This window comes from Balaenoptera physalus, assembly GCF_965194825.1.
Source record: "Balaenoptera physalus genome assembly, chromosome: 7".
In the NCBI taxonomy this organism is placed as follows: Eukaryota; Metazoa; Chordata; class Mammalia; order Artiodactyla; family Balaenopteridae; genus Balaenoptera; species Balaenoptera physalus.
In genome coordinates, this window is record NC_138886.1 from 96,437,554 (window position 1) to 96,445,092 (window position 7,539).

The window sequence follows — 7,539 nt, forward strand, 5'->3', positions numbered from 1 at the left end:
CATCAAGAAAAAGAGGGAGAGGACTCAAATCAATAAAATTAGAAATGAAAAAGGAGAAGTTACAACAGACACCGCAGAAATACAAAGCATCCTAAGAGACTACTACAAGCAACTCTAGGCCAATAAAATGGACAACCTGGAAGAAACAGACAACTTCTTAGAAAGGTATAACCTTCCAAGACTGAACCAGGAAGAAACAGAAAATATGAACAGACCAATCACAAGTAATGAAATTGAAACTGTGATTAAAAATCTTCCAACAAACAAAAGCCAAGGACCAGATGGCTTCACAGGTGAATTCTATCAAACATTTAGAGAAGAGCTAACACCTATCCTTCTCAAACTCTTCCAAAAAATTGCAGAGGAAGGAACACTCCCAAACTCATTCTATGATGCCACCATCACCCTGATACCAAAACCAGACAAAGACACTACAAAAAAAAGAAAATTACAGACCAATATCACTGATGAATATAGATGCAAAATTCCTGAACAAAATACTAGCAAACAGAATCCAACAACACATTAAAAGGATCATACACCACGATCAAGTGGGATTTATCCCAGGGATGCAAGGATTCTTCAATATACGCAAATCAATCAATGTGATACACCATACTAACAAATGGAAGAATAAAAACCATATGATCATCTCAATAGATGCAGAAAAAGCTTTTGACAAAATTCAACACCCATTTATGATAAAAACTCTCCAGAAAGTGGGCATAGAGGGAACCTACCTCAACATAATAAAGGCCATATATGACAAACCCACAGCAAACATCATTCTCAACGGTGAAAAACTGAAAGCATTTCCTCTAAGATCAGGAATGAGACAAGGATGTCCACTCTCACCACGATTATTCAACATAGTTCTGGAAGTTCTAGCCACGGCAATCAGAGAAGAAAAAGAAATAAAAGGAATACAAATTGGAAAAGAAGAAGTAAAACTGTCACTGTTTGCAGATGACATGATACTATACATAGAGAATCCTAAAACTGCCACCAGAAAACTGCTAGAGCTAATGAATGAATTTGGTAAAGTTGCAGGATACAAAATGAATGCACAGAAATCTCTTGCATTCCTATATACTAATGATGAAAAATCTGAAAGAGAAATTAAGAAAACACTCCCATTTACCATTGCAACAAAAATAATAAAATACCTAGGAATAAACCTACCTAGGGAGACAAAAGACCTGTATGCAGAAAACTATAAGACACTGATGAAAGAAATTAAAGATGATACAAACAGATGGAGAGATATACCATGTTCTTGGATTGGAAGAATCAACATTGTGAAAATGACTATACTACCCAAAGCAATCTACAGATTCAATGCAATCCCTATCAAATTACCAATGGCATTCTTTACGGAACTAGAACAAATTATCTTAAATTTTGTATGGAGACACAAAAGACCCCGAATAGCCAAAGCAGTATTGAGGGAAAAAAACGGAGCTGGAGGAATCAGACTCCCTGACTTCAGACTATACTACAAAGCTACAGTAATCAAGACAATATGGTACTGGCACAAAAACAGAAACATAGATCAAAGGAACAAGATAGAAAGCCCACAGATAAACCCACACACCTATGGTCAACTAATCTATGACAAAGGAGGCAAAGATATACAATGGAGAAAAGACAGTCTCTTCAATAAGTGGTGCTGGGAAAACTGGACAGCTACATGTAAAAGAATGAAATTAGAACACTCCCTAACACCATACACAAAAATAAACTCAAAATGGATTTGAGACCTAAATGTAAGACCAGACACTATAAAACTCTTAGAGGAAAACATAGGAAGAACACTCTTTGACATAAATCACAGCAAGATCTTTTTTGATCCACCTCCTAGAGTAATGGAAATAAAAACAAAAATAAACAAATGGGACCTAATGAAACTTCTAAGCTTTTGCACAGCAAAGGAAACCATAAACAAGATGAAAAGGCAACCCTCAGAATGGGAGAAAATATTTGCAAAGGAATCAACGGACAAAGGATTAATCTCCAAAATATATAAACAGCTCATTCAGCGCAATATTAAAGAAACAAACAACCCAATCCAAAAATGGGCAGAAGACCTAAATAGACATTTCTTCAAAGAAGACATACAGATGGCCAAGAAGCACATGAAAAGCTGCTCAACATCACTAATTATTAGGGAAATGCAAATCAAAACTACAATGAGGTATCACCTCACACCAGTTAGAATGGGCATCATCAGAAAATCTACAAACAAGAAATGCTGGAGAGGGTGTGGAGAAAAGGGAAGCCTCTTGCACTGTTGGTGGGAATGTAAATTGATACAGCCACTATGGAGAACAGTATGGAGTTTCCTTAAGAAACTAAAAATAGATTTACCATATGATCCAGCAATCCCACTACTGGTCATATACCCAGAGAAAACCATAATTCTAAAAGACTCATGCACCCCAATGTTCATTGCAGCACTACTTAGAATAGCCAGGTCATGGAAACAACCTAAATGCCCATCGACAGACGAATGTATAAAGAAGTTGTGGTACATATATACAATAGAATATTACTCAGCCATAAAACGGAACGAAATTGAGTCATTTGTTGAGATGTGGATGGATCTAGAGACTGTCATACAGAGTGAAGTAAGTCAGAAAGAGAAAAACAAATATCGTATATTAACGCATGTATGTAGAACCTAGAAAAATGGTACAGATGAGCCGGTTTGCAGGGTAGAAGTTGAGACACAGATGTAGAGAACAGACATATGGACACAATGGGGGGAAAACTGTGGTGGGGTTGGGATGGTGATGTGCTGAATTGGGTGATTGGGATTGACATGTATACAATGATTTCTATAAAATTGATGACTAATAAGAACCTACAGTATAAACAAACAAACAAACAAAACAACTAATACTAAACTTTCATTGGGTTATCTGTATGGAAATATGTTAATATAAATGTTTCAGACATTACGTGAAATTTCTGAAAATCTTATATGTTCTGGTATAATGTTATAAGTCATAATTCTAGTTATTACTTTAAAATGTATATCTCAGAAAAAACTAAATTTTCTTGTCAATTGCACTATTATGAACTTTCATCAAATCTTTAACTGTGGTCATTTTTAAGTCTTTTGTCATTTACAGACAGTTCTGGGTGTACTCTGATGCTTTTGCAAATATGTTCTTATAAAAGGGTTTCATCTTCAAGGAATTCATAGAAAAGACTCTGACAAGTACATGTTTCTGGTAACTGACTGTACTGCTGAACTGAATGAGTAAGCATTTTCAGAACTCTAATGAAAAACTGATGAACTCATAAAAGTGCTAGCAAAAGATCAAGATGGAAAAAAAATTAATTACATGGGACTGAGTGAACTGATGAGGATGATTATAATTTTTGTGACTTTCTGTTTGAATTAAAAAAAAAAATCCCACAAGGACTCAGAGGCAAAGAATATAGAAATCAATTTTCACTGCAAAGTAAAGGAGCTCTTACAGTGGAAGATTACTGGACTGAATGTCAATATTATGACATAATATGAGTGTGTTTCGTGTTTGGTAATTGCAATCATTGTTGCTTTTGTTGTGGTCATCCATGTACTATGCTTGGTGTCAGTCTATTTATCTCTTGTAAAAAAAAAAAAACCTAAATAAACTAACAACCATTAAAAAAAAAAAAAAACATTGTAACTTTGAGCTACATCAAAAAGATAGGATAAAGTGCTCCCAGATGGAAATAACAACTTCCTCAGCATCCACATTTCCCATGAATGCACAACCATCATCAACACCAGGTATGTGGGCTGGGGGTTACGGTAGGAATGATTGTCCATTCACATCTTCTCTTTATCAGGTATCTTTGTACCTTCCTAACTCCTCCTGACTGACGGCGGAATTCTGGCTTTGGGCTCACCATGCATAAATAACTTGAACAAAACAACCCCCCCAAAAAAAATTTACATTCTATTCTGAAACCATAGTTCATATCTGTGTTTTGTCTCAGTTAATTCTAGAAACTAAAATCAGTAAATAGCATTTATATTCTTATAGCTTTATAAATAATGTAAAGAGCCAAGTAGTGAGCAATGATATTGTTTCTTTCCTTTTTGTTCCAAAGTCAAATTCCTATGCCATATAAAGAATAATATTTAAATTAATTCCATTTCCTTCTAATTCAACAGTTGCTCAAATTTATTTATTATGCCATTTTAAATTTCTTTTCTATTTAAACCACATCCTTCTGTGCAATTTTTATTTCCCTGGAGTTTGATGGTCCATGTTTTTTTATCATTGGTAGAAGAAACCTATGCCTTCTAAATACATCCTAGTCCTTATCTTTTCTATCTATTAATTATCTACTAAAAGTCAGTCTGATTTTTTTTTTTTTAATTTGACCACACCCTGCAGCTTGTGGGATCTTATTTCCCCAACCATGGGTTGAACCTGTGCCCTCAGCAGTGAAAGCACAGAGCCTTAACCACTGGCCTGCCTGGACTGCCAGGGAATTCCCAGTCTGATTTTTCTATTGCTATGGATATATCTATTCAGTGCTTTCAGCCTCATAGAACAAAAAACACAACTCAAACTGGACTAAATAATAACTGAAAATCCAAGATAGGATGGCTTTCAGAGTTGGTTGATCTGGTTGCCTCATGAATGGAGGGTAGCTACCTTCACTTAGGGGTACCTACTTCCTCATTCATGACTAGTGGAGACAGAGAGTTACTACCAGAAACCTTTCCAGTATAATAAGAAGAAACATTCTCAGATCACCCTCACAAATCTTTCCTGCTGCTTCAATGATCATTTTTGAGTCTGTCACTCAGGAGGAGATTTACTCTGATTGGCATATGCCAATAAGAGTCTGTTCCTAATGCTGGAGGTGAGGCCAGTGCCTTCTAAATCATATCAGCTAAATGGAAATCTAGAAACTTGAATATCAGGTTTCTCTTGGGAAAATAGAGGGATTTGTGAATTCTGGGTAGGCAACTAACCATACATTTTTAAAAGGATGGCTTTTTAGGTTTGGGGGTTTTACAATGATGTTTTAGAGTGTGGTTCTTTTTCCTTTATCTTACTTGGCATGCAACAGTCTATTTCAGTTTGAAGTCTTGTGTTTTCTTTCAGCTACAAAATTTTTCATATGTTATTTCTTTGATAATTTCTCTTCCATGATTTTTCTCTGTCTAGTCTTTTAGGTCAGTTATCTCATTTGTATTTGTAAAGTAATGACAGCCTCTACTGAATCCCAAGTTTGTTTGCTTGTTTGTTTTTAGATATTTCAGATACAACTTGATTCTGATTTTAAATGAAAAAGAATGGAAATGACAGTAACAAACAAGATTTCACCACTGAATGTTGTGATGTGACTGTAGCAGTCTTATATTTGAAACTCAAGAAGGAAACATCTGTGTTCCCAAACAGCTAAGTATGTAGGTCCGAAAAAATGAAGGCATTTTGTTTAACTGCTACATTCACTCCAAAGCCCATTCATCTCCTTCAGCAACCCAAAGATTAAGCACATGTTCTGCTTAGCTATATAATAAAGTGGCAAACATGCTGCACCACTGACATCACAGGACAGTTGCCTATAAACTAGACTTCTGATGCTGGGCTCCAGCTTCATTTTCTCACAAGTCATCATCTTCGTCCAAGAGAGCAGTTGTCTGAAAAACCTCTAGCTCATGCTCACACTGCACTGCCAAGGCTGGGTCCGTGACCACCTCTGGTGGGTCAAGAGCAGGCATGGTGATGAACTCCAAGTTAGGGTCTTTGATCAGTTTCAGAAGAAGGGCTTTTCAAAGTTGTAGTTACTTTTGGCGGAAATGTCGTAATGATGAGGATTCTTCTTTTGGTGGAAGACAATTGATTTTGCTTTAACTTTTCTGTCCTTAACATCCATTTTGTTGTCACACAACACAATGGGGATAGTTTCACATACTTGTACCAGATCTCTATGCCCATGAGGCACATTCTTGTAACTCTTGATGTTACATCAAACATTATAATGATACACTGAGCTTGGATATAATAGCCATCTCTCAGTCTACCAAATTTCTCCTGACCAGCTGTATTCCATACATTGAACTTAATAGGTCCTCTGTTGGTATGGAACACAATGGGATGGGCCTCAACACACAAGGTAGCTATATACTTCTCAAATTCACCAGGGAGATGACATTCCTCAAATGTAGTTTTTCCAGTACCACCATCACCAACCAATACATGTTTGAACTGAACTTGGGGTTCTCCTTGGGCAGCCATCCTGATGTTAATTCCAGAAGGGTCTCCACATCCGTCTGACTGAGGGCTCTGAATCCCAAGTTTTGATCCTTCGTTTCAATAAATATATTCATCTTTTCATTAACTTACTCATTGAATTATTTATTGATACTTTATTAAATATTATAAAACAGGCACTGAGCTATGTGGTAAAGATACAAATATAAGTAAGATATTTTCCCTGCTCTTAAAGGACACCTGTCTAGTGGGGAAGATACACTGATGTATACAGTGTTGTAGTTGAAATATGTGCAGAATAGAATTGGAGTCCAAAGAGGAAATAGACTATTTAATTGGATAGCGGACAGAAAAGACTTCATAGAGAAGGTGATACTTAAGCTGCATCTTGAAAGATGAGCAAATACTCATCAGGTCAGTGGTGGGCAAGGAGGAGGAGGCAGGAGAAGCAAAGTAGTATGATGTAGTATGATGTTCTCAGAGAAATTTCAAGAAGTTTGAAAGGGATTGTTTGTAGAACTGTGGTATAGAATGAGAAGGGAGAAGTAAGTAGGACCCAAATCATGGAGGACCTTATATGCCAGACCACAGAGTTTGGACTTTATCCTGTAGGTAAAAGGGTTTTAATTAGCAGAGTGACGTGGTCATAATCATGTGCTCAGATACACCACACTGGTTATGATGCAGAAAGTGGATGGAGACATTAGAGCCTGGGAAACCAGTTACATTGCTATCATTACATATCAGGTGAGGGATGATGATTACATGATCTTATAGATCAGAATATGTCACCCCAAAATATGCCACTCTGGCATAATGATTATTTTGAAGTGAAAGCAATTGAGAAAAAGAGCACAGGACGAGCTCTCTACCTTCTTACTATGTACCTGAAAGCAAGATAACAAATTCCCTTTGTGAAGATGTCCTCCTTCCCCTTTATATACCAGAGAGAGAATAGCAATCTTATCACGAGAGATGAGATGGCACTGAGAGTCTACTAACTTGTCATTATCCACTTTTAGCTTCCCATATATTTGCCTTTCTACAATTAGCCATCCCTAGAAGCTTAAAGTTCCTTTTCTTCATCTTGTCCTTTCTCTTTAAGTGTATCCTCCTTCATCCAAATGACACCAAAGCCTCCAAGATTAGCCATTTATTTGGAATTATTCTCTTCTTTTATGAAGACCGCCACACCCTGCTCCATGCCACATAAAAATTTTATCATCAGATAAATGTGCAGGCCTTTTTTGCTGTTACTCTGTTGCTTGTCAGTTTATTTCATACATCCAGCTGGAGAATCTAAGAGCGT

At 36.6% G+C, this 7,539-nt stretch overlaps 1 pseudogene across 1 annotated transcript; it reads right to left on the reverse strand.

The window, feature by feature from the left end:
* Positions 1 to 2,524: 2,524 nt before the first annotated feature.
* LOC309664453 (GTP-binding nuclear protein Ran pseudogene) lies at positions 2,525 to 6,689 on the reverse strand (annotated as a pseudogene). The gene has a single exon. The product of its transcript is annotated as a GTP-binding nuclear protein Ran pseudogene (transcript).
* Between the last annotated feature and the right edge of the window lie 850 nt (positions 6,690 to 7,539).